Genomic DNA, 21095 nt, shown 5'->3' with positions numbered 1-21095 from the left:
AGAGGCAAAGCAAATTACTTCAGTTAGGTGTTCAGGCAAGTCGTTGATGAAAATAACGAAGAAAAGAGGTCCTAATATCGAACCCTGTGGTACAACACTGGAGACTTCAATCAAATCAGGTACCTCATTAATGATTTTTACAAACTCTTTGCAATTCGTTAAATATGGCGATATCAATTGAATTAACTTCCCTTCAACGCCAATGTTATAAAGCTTTTGTATCAGAATATTATGTGGTGCAGTGTCAAAAGCTTTTGCAAAGTCAAGATATAAGATGCTTAGGTTTTTGATCGAAACTACAAACTATCAAACTTTTTGTACCCTGTGTCGAGAAATAATAGTAACAGCAAAGTTGCCGGTCGATTTTTCTTGCAGCCAAATTGATTTTCACAGAGTTTGCGTCTTACTAGTTCGAATATTTCATCAAAAATAACTTCATCGAGTACCTTGGACATTCAGTTTAAAAGACTTATGGGTCGTTAGCAAGTTACATCTGATTTATTACCGTCTATGGAAATAGGAACTTCTAACTCGGTGAAAAAGGTTCACCATTTGCCGAATGTGGGTATCAAAAGATTATTCGAGATGGTAAAGCCCGGTATTTCCACTTCTTCAAACTGCTGGATGCCAGGATAATCAGGTATGCTCGATCCTGCTTTGAAGATGATTCTTAATTCTGTGGTCTTCTCAATAATTACAGCTAAATTCGTTGCTTCTAATTCACTGATAATTGATTCCACCAGCGATATGCAATCCTCTTGGCCCTTCTTGTATCCCACCGTTGGCGTGTTGTCGTCTGCAAATACTGTAATCAGATTGTTCTCATCATCGGGCGCTGCTTCAATGATATCATCCGTACCCACCTTGTAAAAGTAGGGGCCACCAACAATACCTTGTGTTACATTTTGGTTGACCATTTTCATCTCTGATCAACTTCCGTCAAAGATCTTACATTGGTGTCTTTCACACAAAAATTCTCTGAGAAAATTGATTGTATAGGGTTTCACTTTCAGCCTCACTCTCATTGCCCCATTCACAAGGGCGTATCAAAACATAGGTGCATCGGCAGTTAAAAAAGCAGCCTTGAAAACACATGGCAGCCACGGATCATCCTAGTTAGACGCAAACGATTGGAGCCGACTTTTTACTTGTTTCAAAGAAATTTCACCAAACATAGCGAAAACGGTAACCGAAATTGGTATTCTTCTCTCAACTGAAAAAGTATCTGCAAACTCTCTCGAATCGTACAACACCACTAGACTAATCCCCTTAAACAAAAACCCCGGTATTCGACCTATTGGCGTACACGTTCTTCGTCGCATCAAGCGTATCAAAAACGACCTACGCTTCTTGGGCGGTAACACACAACTTTCCCTAGGCCAAAAATGCGTGACTGAACACGCAATTCACTCTCTGTGCTCGCAATAATAAAAACCTGAAATTGACGCTGTTCTCCTGATAGACGCAAAAAAACGCCTTCAACAGTCTCAACCGTAACTTGGCTGTTGAAAATATCAAGAGAATTTGCCCTACCTAGAGTTTTGTTGTTCAAAACACTCATATTCAGCCCCGTCGGATTTATATGTTGCAAGTAAAACACTGCATTCTCTAGAAGGCACACACCAGGAGACCCCCTTGCTATGGCTATGTATGGAGTAGCCACCATTGACTTTTTCAAGCTTGTCCGGAGGACGCACGTGTCGCAAAAATGGTACCCAGACAACGGCAGAGCAGTAGGACGTTTGGAGGACTTACTCTTGTTCTTCAAACAATTCACTGAAGATGATAGCTATTTTGGCTACAATTTGAACGCCCCGAAGTGTCATATAATAGCTAAAGAGGCGTCAAAAATCAAAACTATCTGGTTGTTTGAGGGGACAGCAGTTGAAAATTTTGATTGCTTCCGCGTACTAGGATCTGTATTTGGCATTGACAAAACCTATGAGAACTTCAATGTAACCACAGCGGTAAAGTATTCCAATTTGTTAAGAAAATCGGGACAGGTAGCAAAAACATCCCCTCATAACGCTTACGCATGCCTCAGAAGAGGCGTGCAACAAAAAATAAATTTCGCGCCCGAACAACAACAATCTCGTGAAATATCTTCACAGACATAGAAGGCAACATCCAAACGCACGTCCTACCTTCGTTCTTTGACTCTCAGGTGTCTCAATCCGCACGGCGATTGTATTCGCTGCCAACCCGAGCTTATTTAACGTCAATGAGCCAATAGATTACGAAACAGAGTACACTGCTTCGCTGACCGCATCCTCTCCTCTTGAAGACGAGGATCGAGCAACTGCTCATCTGACCCAAGAACGCGTAACGCACGGCCAGGAACCACACGCCTGAATATTATTTGATCGCGTAAGAAGGATCTTATGGAAAACCTTCAGACCAAGCAAAGTCACGAAGTCGAAATGGCTTCGGGAAAAGGAGCCTCAAACCGGCTCAAAGCTCTACCGCTCAAACGTTACGGTTTAACACTAACGAAGTCCAAACATAGAGACGGGTTTTGCAATAGATATTAAATTGAGACCAAAAATACGTCCATTAATTGTCCATGTGTTGAAAAATTAACCCAATCACATGCTCTCCACTTTGCAAAGGGAGGGGGAGTATGCCCACACGAAAGACAACAAGATCTGAGACACCTTTGTTAAAATCATGAATAATGTTTGCTATGATGTCGAAGTTGAGCCGACTCTTCAGTTGCTTCAAGACTAATTCCTTATACGCAAAACTACTAGCACTGATGAAAATATGCGACTAGATATTAAAGCGAAAAGCATATGGGTTAGGTTCAGCCGTTATTTCTTCGACCTGAAGATCTTTAACCATATGCCATATCATGCCCAAAAACTCAGTAGAAGCATAAACGCATCATGAGTCACTGAAGTGACTGAAGTATGAGCAATGAGTACTTGACGTCGAGAAGAGTAATTTCGTTCCGGTCGTGTTTTCCTGCTTGATGGTGCAGAACCATCCGCAACGCGCACTATTAAACAACTAGCCAGCGAAGTTGCTCAAAAGAAAGATGAGTCATTTCCCGACGCTTTACGTACATAAGCACGAAAATAAGTTTTGCTCTTCTGCCCAGCGCTATCATATACCTCAGAGTGTGCCGTGGTTTCAATTGGCGGACCGAAATTGATATTTCTTGCAGTGCCATATTGCGGTCGGGAAGACTAGATTCATAGTAAGTTAGCCCATACAGAAATTCAATTTTTTTGACGCAGCTCTAAAAAAGTTATAGTGCCTTGTCTTTAAAAGTATATACAATGCAGTGATGTCTCATAGTGGGGGATCACTACTCATCCATTGGATTGCCCTATGCGGATTAAAAGCAAATCCCCTTTTTTATTCACAACGGCGTTGTGAGAAAATATATCGCAGGCTTTCTTTAGTCATATCTGTTATATACAAACGGGTGTAATCGTATCCTCGCTCAGTAATGTCTAAACTTTGATGGGACTCAAAGTAAAGCCATTTCTTTTTAGATTTAGTTAAATCTTATTGGTGGAAAAATTGTACGAAATATTGAATGAATTAGTGATAGATAACTTGCCATTAGAGCGATTGGATTTGTAGAACCGAAGTAGAAGAAAAATTCTGAATAGTTGAAGGAGAAGATTTAGAAGCAATGAAGAAGAGAATTGATTGTTAGAAACATTATTGTATTGGGGATAACTGCTAGACCCATATCCGAAGACCGGAAATATTTTGTAATTATCATCAGATACTTAACAATATAACCAGGTAACACCAAGACAAGTTGGTGACAGGAGGAAAAACAGTTATACATAACGATAAATCTTGCATTTTCGAACGCAAAACATGGTTTATCTACTAAAATTTCGATGGAAATCTAACAACGCTTGATACTTTGAAATTCAACACTTTCAACGTTCTTGCAAAAATATCAAAGTTAGAGTTAACAACGATATTGGTCCCATTTTCTCTTACTCTATAAATAATTTTGAAACAGCAATTTTCATATTTTATCAAAATCGACATTCGAACTTGTATTCATATATTTTACACTACTGAAATTGAGAACAACTTTATTGAAAATAGATTAACTCTCACCACCAACTCAAACTGCATAATTGATTTGCAACCCCGAATTCAAATGAACTTTGCCTTCTAAACTTTATTGAACAAATTTGATGCTATCCAAATGGCAAAAAGGACAGATTTTACAGCAATGGCTGCGGTCATTACGATTGCTATTCAAACACGCAACACAGGAACAAGTTCAGGACAATTTGTCGTTCTCAACCCACTTTCCGTTGGCGAAACAGAAGATTTTCGTACTTTCAGGGAACAGATCAGAAGCTCAGTGTCACTTGCGCAAGTACGGAAGAACGGTAAACTGGATTACCTCAAACTGCATTTGACAGGCGGCGCATTAGTTTTCTTCGTGGAAATTCCAACAGCAGACAACAGAGACACATTTGACAAAGAAATCCGAGCTCTTGAAAACCGATATCTAAGTACAAACATAATAGAATTGTCCAAACTATGATTTCAAAAACAAAAATAAAGTTTATCAAGAGAGACCCCAGAGGATTATTTAACAGATATGACAAGATTGGCGAATTTAGCATTTCCAAATCCAACATAGGAAAATAGATCACAAAAGAGAACCAAAGGGATAAGTGATTCATTCATATGTGGCCTGCCTTCCCAATTACGGTTTAAAATGTTGACGGAGCCAGATACAAAAACAGTTCAAGAACTTTGCACATTTCTCTCCAACAGGTTAGCGTTGAAAAGTATTCTACCAGATAAAGAAGCAACAAGTACAACATTTAACGCACTTTCTTTTAATGAGACAGCAAATTCAATGACGGAAGCACTTATTCCATTGCTGCTACCAATTGCAAATTAAAAAAACGCTGAAAATACTCGGAAATAACATGCAGAGATTCTCGAGGGGCATTACTCTAAGAGGGCCCTATAGGGGCTTCGTGATTTTAGGGGGAAATCCCAACAACAACAGCAACTATCGTGGGCAAAACTCATTTGCTAGCCGACCGCAACAGAAAAGAAGAAGTTGGACTAATAGCGGAAAACTGTCACAACGCTTTCAAAATTTCTACCGAGGAGGAGGTAACCTGTTTTGTCACTGCTGTGAACAGCCAGGACACAAAAGAATTGCCTGCTGGTTTCAATCGCTACCAGAAAGTGGGACAAACGTCCCATTCAACAGCTACGACCCTTCAAAAACTGAAAAACACCTTTTCTAACGTCTATTGTCCCAGCATGTAAAACTAGCAAAATTTCTTTACTAGGAGAGAAACTTTTCCATGTACCGCTTAATTTTGATACCTTCCACATCAACGCTTAATTAGATAATGCGCATTTTCGAGCGCATTGCCAATTAAACTCTTCAACTTGATACTCAACAAGGAGCCAAGCAAGATCATCAAATCGTCAGAAGTATTTCCCGAATCGACAAAAATGGCAGATGTTAGGGTTATTGATGTTGAAAAATGCGTTAAAATTCAAATAACCATCGGGAATTGTCAATTTACAAAAGAATTCTTAATAAAAAAAACGTGACTTCAACGTTACTCAGCCTTCCATTCTTTCTCAAAAACAATACTGTAATTTATCCTTTTGAAGGTCTTCCCTATTTACCGGATCTAACTATCTCATGGGCCGTTTCAATAAAGTACGAAAGAAAATTATCGAAATCACAACTTTCACATACAGTCTCAAAAATTACTAAACATCCGAATCAACAAGAAATTATTGGTATTAAACTGATTAACTCAAACAAAGCTTATGACTATACTTCAGGATTGATAAAAGCTTCAATTCAATTTGAAAATAAGTCAGGCCTTTGCATAATGACTTCTATTAGTAAATTGGATGGAAATTGTCAAACTCACACTGGAATCATGAACCTCAATCCAAAAAAATTCATAGTTACAGCAAAAACAAGAGTAGAGAAATTTGAAGTTTTAACATCAAAACAAGCGTAATTTATCAAACCAATTCACCCATCACTTTGTAGTCTGATTAAAAATAATGAGCACAATACTAGCTATCCTAAATTAGCACAATATATTCGTCAACAAGCATTTCAACAAAAGTTTGATGGATTTTTATTTCCGGCACCTGAACATTATAAAGACGCCTCGAAGCTTATCGGAGTAGAAAAAAAAATTATGAGTCTCTAATGAAATTTAACGAAGAAGAAATGCTTGATCCAACCATTGATGACGCCAAACGATAACAATTTCTTTGACAATTGAATTGGGATAAGTCGATATTCAAAACTAGTCAAAAGAAAAAATAGAAGGAATGGTGGTACGCTTTCAAATAATTTATGCACGACACCGATTAGATTTAGGAAAAAATACCAACAGTCCAGTCAAATTGACACCTGAGCATAACCTTCTGGTATATACTCTATATGCGACAACTCCGATACTCTTTCGTGACGAACTAATTATTGAATTTGCACTTATGCAAAATTATGATATCATATCAACATTACCATTTTCGAAGTATTCGTCACCGATCTTCGCCCAACGAAAGTCAAGTAGAAATCTACAAACTCTGATTGATCTTAGAAAAATAAACCACTAAATTAGACATGACCACTCGGATCATAATTTCCCTGTTCCGACAATGGCTGATGCCAGTGCTCATTTAGCAGATAAATCAATTTTTGCAAAAACGGATTGCAGCGAAGCATTTTTTTTGATGCAAATGGCGGATGAGTAGAGTATTCAATTACTCGCATTGAATTTTGGAGAGCGTGCATTTGCTTCCAAGCGACTTGCGCAAGGCTTAAGCAGATCGCCCACAGCCTTCAGTGCTTATTCAGACAAACACTTTTATGCATGCGTTGCAAGCGATAGATGCTTTGTCTATTTTGATGACCTAGGATCAGGAGCAATCGATGGATATGCACTTATTAAAAACTTGGTACAAACTTTTGTTAAAAAAGAAAGCCTGGGTTTCAAACTGTCAATAGAAAAATGCGAATTTGGAACATCTGAAATTAATTCTCTTGGTCATTCAATAACAGGAGATGGTATCAAACCTATTAAAGATAAGCTCGAAAACTTTCTGAAAACAGTAAAATTACCGAAATCTGTAAAACAATTAAGAAGATTTATTGGGTTTCCTCATTACTTTCAGAAATATATTCCCAAATTGGCTGAAAAATTCTTAAACAATTCTTTAAGCTTCTACGAAAGAAAATGCATTCATTTTAACTTCTAAACAACACATAATTCTTGAAAAGCTGAAAGATGATCTAGAAAAAGCGGGTTCATTGTCATTAAAGATGGCAAGAACAAATTGCCCAATCGTCATCATATGTGATGCAAGTTTCTATACAGCCGGCTTTGTAATACTCATTAAAGATTACTCTATTCCCAATAATACCACTTCAATATCTTACGCACAAGTAGCTTTTGGTTCCCATTTATTCTCTTCAGCACAGTTGAAACATTCAGAATATGTCAAGAAGTTTTTTAGTGTACAATTTGCCTTTGAAAAGTTTGAAAATTACATATGGGGAGTCTCAAATGAACCAATTATTGCCTTAACAGACAGAAAAGTGTAACACGTTTCTTTCAAACACAACGGCTACCGGGCAAACCTTGGAACGCTGTTGACTACGCGCTTTCATTCAACATTATATTAGGCCCTATTCCAGGCAAAGCAAATGCAGCTGCGGATTACTTGTCTCGAGTACATGTAAATCTTGCAACAAAAATGAAAATGAAGCTAGAAGATCAAATACCAGTACAGAAAATCCAAATTGACGTTTTATCAAACACAACAGATAATTCAAAAATGTCAGTTTATACTACTGAAGAGATTGCGCCACAAACTACTCAGCACAAAAATCCAGAAATCATAGTTACAAATGCGGATAATGAAATAGAAGCAGAAATTACAGAGCTGGGTTCAGTGCATTATAATCAAGTGTGTGCAGTTTCGGAAGGAAACCCGCTGGATAAACTAAAATTGAGGGAAAGCCTGTTACCATTGAATGTTGAGAAAGAACAACGCAATGACCCAAACAATGTAAAAGTAAAAACCTGGATATTGAATAAAATTGAGCCGGAAACCACTTATTTAACGTATGACTTGAAGAAATGCCATAGGCACCTTAGCCGACTAATATTAGAACATGGTATACTATATAGAATTTTTTTGGTCTTACAGGGCAAAAATACCATAAACATTTGGTTGTTCCTAAACATATACGAACAGAGTTACTGTACCGTATTCACAACAGTAAAATGAAGGGAATACAAAAAAACAGTAAGTGAATTCCGCAGAAAATAATATTGTCCTGGTTTCATTGATTTTCTAGTTTTGTATATTAATAATTGTTTAACTTGCGCACAAGTAAAATGTTCACAGTACAAATAGTTAGTACCTCCACTATATCCAGTCAGTTCTAACACCAGCCTACCAGCTAAGAAGCTGAAAATAGATAATGCAGAAAAATTACCCCATAGTGGCTAATATTCCTTTATATTGACTGGATTGGACGTTATTACAAAATACATGTTCGCGTAACCACGCCAATATCAGCAGAAACAGTTGCAAATTTTCTTGTACAATGGTTCATGCGACACTCATATATACCAGTTTTAATAGTCACTGATCGAGGTTCATAATTAGTTTCGCAAACATTTTAGAAATAAAGCTTGAGCATGCTACAGTAAAGCACGAGCAAACAATTGGTGTAGTTGAGCAATCTCACGGACCATTGCAGCGCTATTTAAGGTTATATGAAAATCAATTACTACACAATTGGCATAAGCACATAGACTTAGCAGTATTCCAACGAAATACTAGCTATCAAACAAATATTGGTTGCCCACCGACGTTACGTTTTTATCACTCCAATCAATCCTATAGATAAAAGATTTAACAACAGAACATGGTACCATCACGGTAGCAGAAATGACTACATATCTGATGAACAGAGCAGAATGAAGACACTTTTCGTGCACAAAAAAGAATTACTCATGAAAATTTTCAATAAATATAAACAATACTATGATAGAAAAGCAGCAGCCGCGCCACTGAAATTACATGAATATTGTGTCACGTTGAGCCCAAAACTTTCTAACGAGAACAAGAAAAATAGCAACCTACAATATAAATGGAATGGGCTATATCGAATTGAGAAAGATCTTTCCAGAAGCAATTATGTAGTCAGAAAATTTAATACAAACCATACGCAAATATTCCACAGAGTTCGATTAAAACCTATGATACCACAGTACAAATAAAAATACCTTGCTAATTTTGACAGTAAACAATTCACTGCAGATTCCTTAGTGCCTGAAGTTTTACGAGAACCCGAAAATTTTGACAGTAGTTTAGAAGAAATGCTTTACAATCAATGGGCCTTAAATAGAGTAGGAAAAGTATGAACAAAAATAACGAAATGGAAAGCGATTGATCAACCAACAGAAAGTACTCCGGAAAGGAGAACGGCTGATTCAAGCTTCTCTAATAGCCAACCACTCCAAACTTGCCTCTGGTAAAACCGTAAAATGCACAAATCGAAAAAGAAGAAATGAAAATCTTTATTCCAGATTATTCAAGTTTAACATAATTATGATCAGAAAAACCAACAAATATGCAATTATTTCAATTTACATTTAAAAAATGAAAAATCCGTCTTCATACGATTGTAGCTTTGGTAATTCTGCAATGATTGATTCCATACTCGTTATCAAAATTTTTTTGTGCTAACAGCGTATTTTACTATACTTTATTAAACGTACTTATATTGGGCAATTTGGTCATTTGGCCGTCGTTTAATTTCGACTCCAGACCGACATAATTGATACGCATTCCAGAGATTTGTTATGCTCTGGAAACCCATTGAATGCAGTTCATTCACTGCTGCACAGTCCTTGACAACACCACCGTGCAATCTTAACTGAAGGCTTTCTAAATAATACAAACAAATTCTTATAAATTTATTCCTATATTCCCTAAACTATTTCTCTAAAGTATATTAAATCTATATCCTTATTTCGCTTTTCTTCATGTTTTGCTTTCTGGCCAGGCAAGAAGAAACTCCTCCTGTGACTTTTACTTGGACCAGCGGGGAAACCGCGTTTACTTTTACTATTGGTAATAACGATATTTTGCCCAGAAGAAGCATAAAATTGTAAATGCTCCGTTATTCCACTGACTCTATCAATTTGTTTATCACGAAATACACTCCATTCAGCAACTCCTTTTACGCCATGAACGCTATTCAGACTTTTGATCGCATTGTTTTGTAAACCATTGCCATAGTTGCTGAGTGTTTCTTGTGCGCGACTAATATCATTTATTTTATTCGCTTCCCAACCCAAGACAAGTGACGGACCGGTCGTGAACTTTAAAACTAAATGCGCGCATAAAGCGGGCTGGCAGAGGATATGAAATTTGCTTGGAATGTAATAGTATATGGAATGTTTGTATTTACTTGGGCCATTCCCTACAAATTGAATGAAATTCTTAACAATTTTAAGTTGCTTTTCCAAAAAAACACTTGGTTTGCCACGTTTACAAGTTATGAATAATTTTTCATCAACAGGAGTATATCAAAATGAATCTTTCCAACCAGTTTCAAAGTGTCCATCTGTATAAAATGGATTAAATTGAAATAGTGCATCAAAATTAGTAAAATTTAACGACTCAGGAACAGAAAACGTACCTAAATTTAACAAAAAAATCTTGCAGAAAATGCAATTCCGTTTGAATCAGAATCAGGACAGGAATGAGTTTGGTAAATTCCTGATTCACGACAATTGTTTATTACAGTTGAAGGCAGGTTATAATAATTATCAACAGTTTCACGAAATCGATTTGAATTACTAATATTTTCAGAATCGTCTAAAAACCTTTGTTAATTTTGATCAAATTATGATTTGTTATTGCAGCGGGTACCTTCATCCAGCTGTTATTAAATATATAATTAAAATCTTGATTTTTGATATCGGCCATAACATCAGCCCCATTTAAAGCGCTTTGAACTTTGGTAATTGGCTCAGGTTTCCAGCCAATGAATTTCAAAGACGAGTCATTATAGAAGCTGTTCTTAAATAATTCAATTTCTTGGTATAATGATAATAAAAAATTTCGTGTATTTGGCATGTTTTATCTTTAAAGACTACCTCTCTTTACATTAAAATTACCTCTCTTCACATTATGAACCAAGATTGTTATACTTGTTTAACTTTGAATCTTTGAAAATTGAGTTAAACTGAAAGATTAAATTTCATAAATACATAGCAAAAGTACAGCAAAAGGGCAGCAATTAAACATGGCCGGCAGCATACACACAATACACAAGCCAGAGAGAACAACCACCAATACTGTATAAGAGAAGACTCCACATCCTCTGAAATGCGCGAATACTCCGCAATATGCGAGGTGAAGACAACCACCCCAGACTCCAAGCATATGGTTGCACATTTGCAACAAAAAACTTTTGTTTCAAAGTCTACATTGATCTCATTCAGGCGGAAGCCAAAATAAAGAGAAACACAGAGAAGCAAGACATGCTTCAACTGAAAACATACTTACCATTAGTGATGAGTTAGAATTATTTCATACATTACATTACAACAGAAGACACTGAAAACAAACATTTCACATCAGTTATCAGAACACTGCAAAAATTATGCAAAAAAATGTAAGAAAAAAGCTACATGTTGAAAGGTGAGGTCTAGTCTAGACAACCACTGTTTTTTGAAATCTGCAAAACAAATAATAAAATTCAGCTAGTAAACATTTACGACGAAACAGCAAAATTACACGCTATAGTTCAGCAAGACGGCTTTTGGCAAAGAAATGCAGCAAATCAATCCTAAAGTTATTTTGAAAACAAAATTATTACTGCAGGATGTTTCTAGAAGAATCTAGTTAAAAAATAATGTTATTAACAGAGCCCGCAGACGTTTTCTTTTGAGTCTCAAGGCTCGGAGGTATTGTTTTCAATTACAATAACTTGATGAAAACTTGATGAAAATAGGTACAAGTTAGTGGCCATCTAGAGATAAAAATCAAATCCTACCAAAAAGCGGTCATATTCCTGCAAAAAGGTTTTGCTAGCATATCTTAGTCTAATAATTACAGTAACTAATTCATCGAGTTAATGCGAATATCAAAACAACGGCATAGAATTTGTTTATAAACAAAAATTTTCGTCAGCTGAAAAATTTTACAGCGTTCAATTTTTGGTTCCTTGACCAAAATTTATTGAAACAATTGGCGAGCAAATCAAACATCTGACATCTACGTTATCGACAGCATGGAGCAAATACGAGTTTGGCTGCAACTTGTCAAATAAGTCAACGAATGAATCATCACTGATTTTGAATTGATTTCGAAACACGTTGAAAAACAACTACAAGCAGCCAAAATCGACATAAAAGAACTTCAAAGAGAACTTATTGAAACAATGGGATCAACAACACCAGTGAATCATTACTCATCTTATAGAAACAAAAGGGGAACTAATTTAATAGCGTTTGGAGCATTAACTGCTTTATCAGCAGGGGCAGGCATTGCATGTACATTAGGGTCAATATTTTGAAGTTGCGGAGAATCAAGTCACAGTCAAAAAGAAACTAACTATGCCTTTCAAGAACTGAAAGACAATAAATATCGCTGGAAAGAAATCAACTCGAAATTGAACGAAAAATTTTTCACAATTGCATCGGAAATGAAAGATATACACAAAACGCAATCACTTCTCACTGAAACGCAGAAAAACCACCGCATAGTTTTGAACAATGCTACTAAATTGCTAAGTGAAAATACAAGACGCTTAATAGCATGTTATCAGTATTTCTACGCACGGGACAAGCTGCTACGAGTGCAAACAAACTTAGCAGCTTCACTGCTTGCAATTATCAATGAGATTAAAGCCTACAGAGTCGCTGTTTAGGTTAACAAACTCAATTTACTGAATTCTGTCATGTCAATGGTTAACAAGGTTATACCGATGCCTCTTTTACCGCGATCAATAATATTTGAAACTCTTCAAAAGGTAGCCTTAACTCAAGTTCACCGGACAGATAGATTAACACTTGCTATACCAACGAACCAAATTCTTACATAACACGAGACAAAGATCTTGACAAATGTAGCTGTTGTAATTTCTGGAATGAATTTCACCTTGGCAGTGCCGTTTTCATCTGAATCGACGGCTCTCAACTTATATAGAGCATCTCCGGTAACAATGCCAAACGGAGGACAAGATGGTTGCGCCTCTCAATATCAATTTGAATCAAATTATATTGTAATAGCTGAATATACAACTCGCATAGCATTACTCTTACAAACACAAATTGACAACTGTTTGCGCTCCATTAGCTTTTTTGTATGCATAAATGGATTCTCATTAGAAACCGCAGAAATTACCTGTCTTGGTTCACTACTAATTGGCAGTCAGTTATCAGCATTACAGAATTGTCGTATCTTGACGGTCAAACTTCCGATTAGCGAAAGAGCAAACAATATTGGTAATGGTAATTGGCTGATAACATCATCCAGTAAAAATTTTGATCTTTTTCTGAGTGATTTGAAAAACACGGACCATCTTAAACGAAAAAAATTTCCTGGTTGTCAGGAATGTGTATTAGAATTAAAATGCAGAACAAAGATAGACACCAGTTCAATGGAATTGAGAGCGGATATGTTTTCGTGCAAAAATGACAGAGCAATCAAGATTGACATCAAACTAGCTGATCCATTACAGCATCTTTTTAGTAAGCTACAAGATTTAGCGAAAATCCCAAACATCTCATCAATGTCTGACGTTCGCAGACAAATTATCGAACAGGTTGGATTTTGTTCTTTATGTTTTTCCTTATTATTGCATTTTGGACTAACATATGTTCTACAATATTTTCGTCAACGATATGGTAGAGTTATCACATCAGTGGTTGTTGGAAAGAGAATTAAATCAAAGCCGATGTTGGTTGTCTCTGCAACAGATTATCAAAACCTACAACTACATCCTATGAGTAAACTTGCAAACATTAATATTGTTTTGAGTGAGCAACAGTTGATACAACACTTCAACCTGTCGAATCAAGAGAGTGCTCCACCAGATAAAAACAACATGCAACTTGTTTGCAAACAAATTGAGCGAAACCTAAACACCCCATCTTAATTAATTTATGTCTTGAAGTTGGATACTCATTGCATGCAAAACTTCAGTATGCCAACTTTAACACCAAAAACCGTCATGTTGATGCGGTTTTTAATTGCTTCAGAGAATCAATGCTTTATGAATCAAGGCTAAGTAGTATAATCTTATGTAATAAAGAAGCGCAGAGTAATGTCTAAATTTTGTTTGGATTTAAAGTTAAGCCATTTCTTTTTAGATATAGTTAAATATTATCGTCGTATGAATTATTGAATGAATTAGTTATAGATAACTTGCCATTAGAAGAATTGGAGTTGCAGAGCCGAAGTAGTAGAAGGATTTTGAATTGTTGAAGGAGAAGATTTAGAAGGAATGAAGAGGAGAATTGATTGTTAGAAATATTTTTGATTGGAATAACTATTAGACCCATATCCGAAGACCTGAAATGTATTGTAATTATCATCAGATAATTAATAATATAATCAGGGAACGCCAATACAAGTCCCTCTCCCAGCTTTCTACAGTTATTTTGAAGCTTAAAAATAGCCTGCTCTGTCGTGCAGCTCTGTCTAAAGCCAAATTGCGAGCAACAGATGCTACCGCTTCACAACGTAATTCTGTTACAACAGCCATTCAACTTTCCGAGAAACAACAAGAGTAACGGAGATAGGCTTGTAGTTTTTAAGCTCGATAGGAGACTTGACGTTCGGAATTGGCGTGATGGTTGCAGTCTTCAGGATTTGAGGGAACTCTGACACACCGTAAGGACGTCAGCAAATTTGTGTGCATTTTCTTGCCAAACCCAATAACGCTTTCCATTATGGCTCACGGAAGTTGCTCAATATGATGTTAGGGCATTAAAGATTTGAAGACGCTACATCTCTGGTTACCCAATGCAGTATGTTACCAGAAAACACAAAACAACTCAGTCAATAAACATTTCGAGCAATCGATCAGATTCACATGAAACACTATTCGTCTTAGTTGAAAGGGGTTTGGAACAAGTATTTCGGAATTGATGGTGTTAATTCGGAAGCTATAACGAAAAACATAAATCATATTTCCTCTTTTCAAGCCAAATGGGTGTTATCAATCAAAATTGATTTTTAAACTTTTTAATTCTACTACAGCGGAAAAAGAATTCATCTCTGGTCTTCTCTGGTCTTGTATTAGAAAACGCAACATTTTCACTCGATCTACGAATCATTTCTAATAGAACTGGTAATCACAAATTATTTCTATCGACTGTTCGTCATAGTTTTTGAAAACATCAGCTAATGAGAGAGAGAGAGAGAGTTTAGTCTTTTATCGAGTTTTGCACTGGGGTTTTTACACTTAATTAACGACTAAGCTGACCTTCTGCACTGGATTACAATTTCCACAGCTGCAATTCATCGCCCAGAAACACAGATTGACCTCCGAAAAGTCTTTGTGAAAGTAATTCCAGTAAATTTGTGAGATATTTTTTGTCTAATTGTTCGCGGTTTACTCTTCCTACTTTCAGTACTATGTTAAGTAAAAAACTGGCTCTTTTCCGAAACTTTTCGCCGTTTTTCTTAGTTGGTTTTCTGGTTTTGGTGTAATGATTTGCTCGTTTCGTCTTGTAATTGAGTGATCGTCAAAGGTTTTTGTTTAATTTAATTGAAGTTTTGACGTTGTAATTTCCTTTTAGCACCGATATTTTTATCAATAAGTCATGCAATTTGAACTAATGTGACTGTGGAAGCAGTTTAAGTTCTTTTCATCGTTCTTTTGTAGCTTTTGGAATTGTTGCTTTTTATCCATAATTTAGTTGTTTTTTGAATGCATTCTATTGATTCGGTTTTGATTTTAATTGCTAACCACATAGGACGGGCATATGACAGCTATCACAAATCCAACTCATGCATTTAATTTAGTCATTTTGCCCGCTAAAGATAACACACTTCTCTTGAGGAAAAATTCTCTTCCATGCTTTTATACGTCTTTTATGACCATTCAACTTTGGAGTCAACATTATTCCTAGATTTTTTGCTCTCCTTTATGTAGAAGAAACTTGGAGTTTAGAGTAAAAGTTTTCTCCCTATTCTCATGCGTTTTGATTGCGAGAATATAACATTTTCTATCATTTAAAGTCATTTCATTTTCTGAGATATTTTTTTCATTGTTTAACAGGTCTTTTTGTATTGAGTCTGTGTTAGGTGATACTAGTTTAAAATCATTTGCACTCCATTTATTTTGGTAGACCAATCACGTAAATAATATGTAGCAGAGGTTGTTCAAGCACTGAGCCATGAGAAACAGGCACGGTCTCAGAAACACTATCATTTACTTTGATATAACTGTTCGCGATCTGATAAAATCTTGCAACTACTTTCAAGAAACTTCCTCCAACGACCACACCCTCTATTTTGCTAATAGCGAACTCATCAAATACTAGAAAAATAACCTAATGTTTCCTACAAATCGAGGCTTGAAAACAAAAGCTTGAATCAAAAACAAAATTGATATATTCGCAAAATCTCGCTGATAACTTATATTTGAGGTCTATAAAATTTTTTGTCCAATATGCAAACGAAAGGTCAAAATTTACAAGATTTTGTTCAAAAACATAAAAATATACATTGGAAAGTTTATTGTGAAAAAAACCTTTTACCAATACAATTGTATACAATAGTACAAACATGGATTTTTCCAAAGAAAAGAAACTAAAGAACAGTAAAAACAGTAACGAGCGTTGATTATTGACCCATTTCAAAGAGAAAATATTAATAGAAAAGTGTTTTGTTGCAGTTTGTAATGGTGTGATGGTTTTGTTTATTTAAAAAATATGTGTGGTGTGTGTGTTTAGTTTTTCAGATTCGGTGTCTTCAAGTTTTACTATAGGTTTTTTTCCAGAATCTGTTGATCAGTTTTGGTTTTTGTCCGCTAAAGAAGACGGTATATTCTCTTATACAAACAATAACAACGCAAATAAATTACTCCAAAGCACTTTAAATTTTTACGAGTTTTTTGCAAAAAATTATTCCGAACGAAAATATATTATTTCAATTTGCAACCATTAGAGGTAGGTTGGAGCAATATTTTCTGCACGAGCCTTCTTGGTATTTAATCTAATCAGAAATTCAAATGTCGGTGTCGTCGGCAAAAAAAAATAATATTGCATCAAGAATTATTAGGACAAAAAGATATGATGTTTCAAAAAACTTTTTGTCATAGGTTTCATACCCTGTGTGTGACCTTTTTTTGAATTGTCAATGACAAAGTTGTACAACCTGCTGAGACGTCGTGAGAATTATGCGCACAAGTGTTTTTTCAGAAACACTGCTTAGTATAAACTCAAACCAAAACTCTAGTTTTAGGCTTCAATTAATTTTTCCTTAAACACCTGACACAAATCGAGGCAGAGTGCAATAACTGTCAGAAATTTTAAAAAAGTAGACATACAACTAAATGTTTCCAACGAATCAAATCTTCCAGTAAATCCAATTGAATTTTTTAAAAACCTTGCTGATGATTATTGTTCAAGATCTTAAGTTTTTTGTCCCATTATGCACATGAAATATCGAATTTGACAAAATTCTTTGAAAAACTTCATAAGAGCTATTTCAGTTCTTTGTATAGAAAAGCTGCCAAACATTTTTTTCCGTAGAAAAAAAACACAAAGAAGACCTAAAATTAGTGGCGAACCATGACTAATTTTTCTAGATTGTTTTGAGGAGTTTTGGTTTTTGTTCGCCAAAGAAGACGGTATATTTTTAATTGTAACAGCACGAGTAACTTTCCTCTATGCAATTAAGATTTTTTCGGGTAATTCCAAGGTTTCTCTAAAAGAAATCACAATTTGGTTTTGCAACCTTGAGAGGTGTGTTGGAATATTTTGTGGTTTTCTTGTTACTTAATCTGATCAAATTTTCAAATATCGGTGTCGTCAGCAAAGCGAGAGATAACATCACCTCATGCTTTATTAGGACACAAAAAAAAGAAATTCTTTTTCGTATTAAGATATTTATCTTATAGGTAGAAAACCTTCATTGTGACATATTTGTCTATTCTTAGGGTACAAGTTGTAAGCCCTGCTGATACGTCCTGAAAATTGTGCGCACAGGTTTTTTTTTAGTTACCCTGCTTAGGTTGATCTGAAACAAAAACTCTGTTTTTAGGATTCAACTAAAACCTTTGAAACCATGGCAAATCAATTTTTGTTTCAAAAAACAGTTTTTAAATCCCGTAAAAACCATTCTCATTCATTTCTGCGTCCTTTATTGCCATTGCCATATTTCTCCAAGATAAATCTAAATAAAATTACGTTAGCAAAAAACAGAATAACAAGGTCGTCGATTTTATAAACTTTTGAACCCCTACATTTTTCTGTGCAATAATATGCCGTCCTGGGTCGAGGTTAGCGTTGAATTTTTGTATGAATTGCGGTGAAAAAAAAATGTTCGCCGCGTATTTCTTACATTTTTTTACGGTGAATGCGGTTAATCGCGGTGAATTATTTATTTTCACCGCGCTCTCGGTATTCCTACAAAAAAGACACTTCCATACACGAGTTCGAACCTCTTACCTCCTGCATGTCTTCAACTTCTTATTCCACTGCTCCAACTGTTACTTACTTCTATAATATTTCTGATGAATTTAAGGAATCGTTGGAAAACAAATGCGGTTAGTTTGGCGGTGAATTTTTGTCAGAAATGCGGTGAATTGCAGTGATTTATTTTTTCGCCGCATTCAACGCATTTTTACATTAATTTGCCACAAAAATCGATGCGGGGAATTTTTGTATCAAATGCGGTGAATTTCGCGGTGAATTCACGTATGAAATTCGGTGAAAAGCGTTGAAACGTTTTTGCTGCCGCATTCACCGCCTTCACAGCATTTCTTACAAAAATTTACCCAAAAACCTCGACCCGAGGTATAAATACACGTGAGAATGTCACTTTTGATCAATAGGGCTCAGAAATATTGCTTGATTAATATTTTTTTTCGGTCATTTCTGAATATAAAATTGCGCTCAATTTGTATCAAAAGAACAGTCTTTTAGTGTCTCTTGATCTTTTTACTAAAATCTATTACCCGACTAAAAAGTTTTTATGACGAAGGTATTTTTGAACGATCTCAAGTTTTTTCACGAATTTCAGGAAAAAGTTTTCAAAAAAAACTTCTTTGGGCGCTAAGAATTCGAATTAGAAAAGAATGCTATTGTGGTTAGCGATTTTCCTTCTAAAATACGAACCATTTAATCTATGAGGTCAGAGATTGCCAAAATATCTGTTTTTAAGTTTTTTCTCCCCGATGAGTACTGTTACTACTTTTTTTACTTTTTTGTTTCGAAATGTTTTTCCACCCAGATAAAATATTGTAATTCACCGTTTTCTAAAAGCATTCCTCGCCTAATTTTGTGCAAAAATAAGCAATCAGCATTTGGGTGTTCAAATTGAAAAATGTCGGAAAATTTCGGGGGATGCTTATTACTTTTTTGTTTCCTTTACGCTACTCTATGAGAAAAACATTTAGTCAACCTTGCCCTGAAACTAGCTCTCTTGGTTGGTTAAAAATTGCGAAAATCATTTCGCCAATTTCGAAAACCATTTTCGAAAACCATTGCGGAGACCATTTCGCCAATAGTGGCGTCGAGCCGCTTGATTTCGTGTCCAATGTAAGAATAATTTTGTTATTTGCAGAAAGGAAAACTTGACCCGTAAGTTAATTTTCCAATTACAAGAGAATGAGACTGTTTGCGTTTTTTCTGTGCCAACCTGCTATCTTGATTTGATTTCCTTTTACAATAAATTTGAGCTTATCAGATTCAACCACCACGTGGTTTAATTATTCCGTTTCACTAATCAAATGATTCTCAAATGATCAAATGAAAATATTTTCCCCTTCACACTGTTTTGATTTCAGTTTGTATAATATTTTCACTCAACTTATGGGAAAAACAGAACAGATCATTTTCCTGAGTAAAACTTTTTGTAAAGAAAAGACTAAAAGTAACTCATTAGGGAGAACTTTTGATGAGCTGCAAACGGTCATATTGTAAACCTACCACCTTTACGCCTTGCAGTGACTGTTCGTCAGGCCGGTAGATCAAATCGGAACCTAAATTTAATTGAGTTGTGGAAACAATCTTATATCAGATTGCCTATATGCAAAGAAAAAACTAGGCCAATTAAAAAAGAAACTGAATAGAAGGATTGAACTTCTCTGTCAAATAAAAAATTCTATTCAATTACGTTGCTTGAATTGGTCTTGAATTACACTTTTTCTATAAAAAGGGTGTAAGAGTGTAAAAATAAATGATTCTTTTTATAAGGGTGGAAAAAGGGTGTAATCTTTTATCATTCCACCATTAATTACACTCTTTTTAAGAGTGTAAAAAGGGTGGACAAAAGAGTGTAATAACAGTGAAATTTTTTCAAATTCCACTCTTACACTCTTTTCCCGGATAAACAAGAGTTGAAAACTGATTACACCCGAATCCCCACTAATTAGGGGAGAAATAGGCTTGAAACCTCTTCCCGGATTTGCAGCTGTGTTGTTTATTATAGTTTTGATATGTTTAGACGTTAGAGGTAATGAATTTGATTAGTTCGGCCTAGCTGAAGTGGTTTGGTTTTTCCCCTCATCCGCAATTTGCAATATTAAGCGTCAACCCAAAATGAAAAAAATGTTCAGTTGTACCAATACTGTTCTCTTCTTAAAATTTCATCAGCATACAATACTCTCACTTTCAAAATCAAAATATGGTTTCCCCGAGGGCAAGTTTTCAATTTGTCAAGCAAATTCCGGAGCCAATCTAGCGTAACGTAAAATTTAGTGCGAATTTCGTCATGCGGTTTCCAACTCCTTCTAATAAAATTGAGCTAGCAGCTCAAAATTGCTCAAATCGGGAAAACTATATTCGAGTCAAAATGCTCTGCTTATATCCTCTAACTACGGTTTGCAACTACAAAATAAG

The 21095-nt window shown here is 35.6% G+C and overlaps 1 protein-coding gene across 2 annotated transcripts in view; it reads left to right on the top strand.

Annotated features, from left to right (window-relative positions):
• LOC142353693 (plastin-3-like) overlaps positions 1 to 21095 on the top strand; it is a 577871-nt gene that overhangs the window by 14937 nt on the left and 541839 nt on the right. The gene's annotated exons all lie outside the window — the stretch shown is intronic.

Source organism: Convolutriloba macropyga, chromosome 14 (assembly GCF_964194025.1).
Source record: "Convolutriloba macropyga chromosome 14, txConMacr16.3, whole genome shotgun sequence".
Classification (NCBI taxonomy): Eukaryota; Metazoa; Xenacoelomorpha; order Acoela; family Convolutidae; genus Convolutriloba; species Convolutriloba macropyga.
The sequence above is the reverse complement of the archived record's forward strand: the minus strand, read 5'-3'. Positions and strand labels throughout refer to the sequence as shown.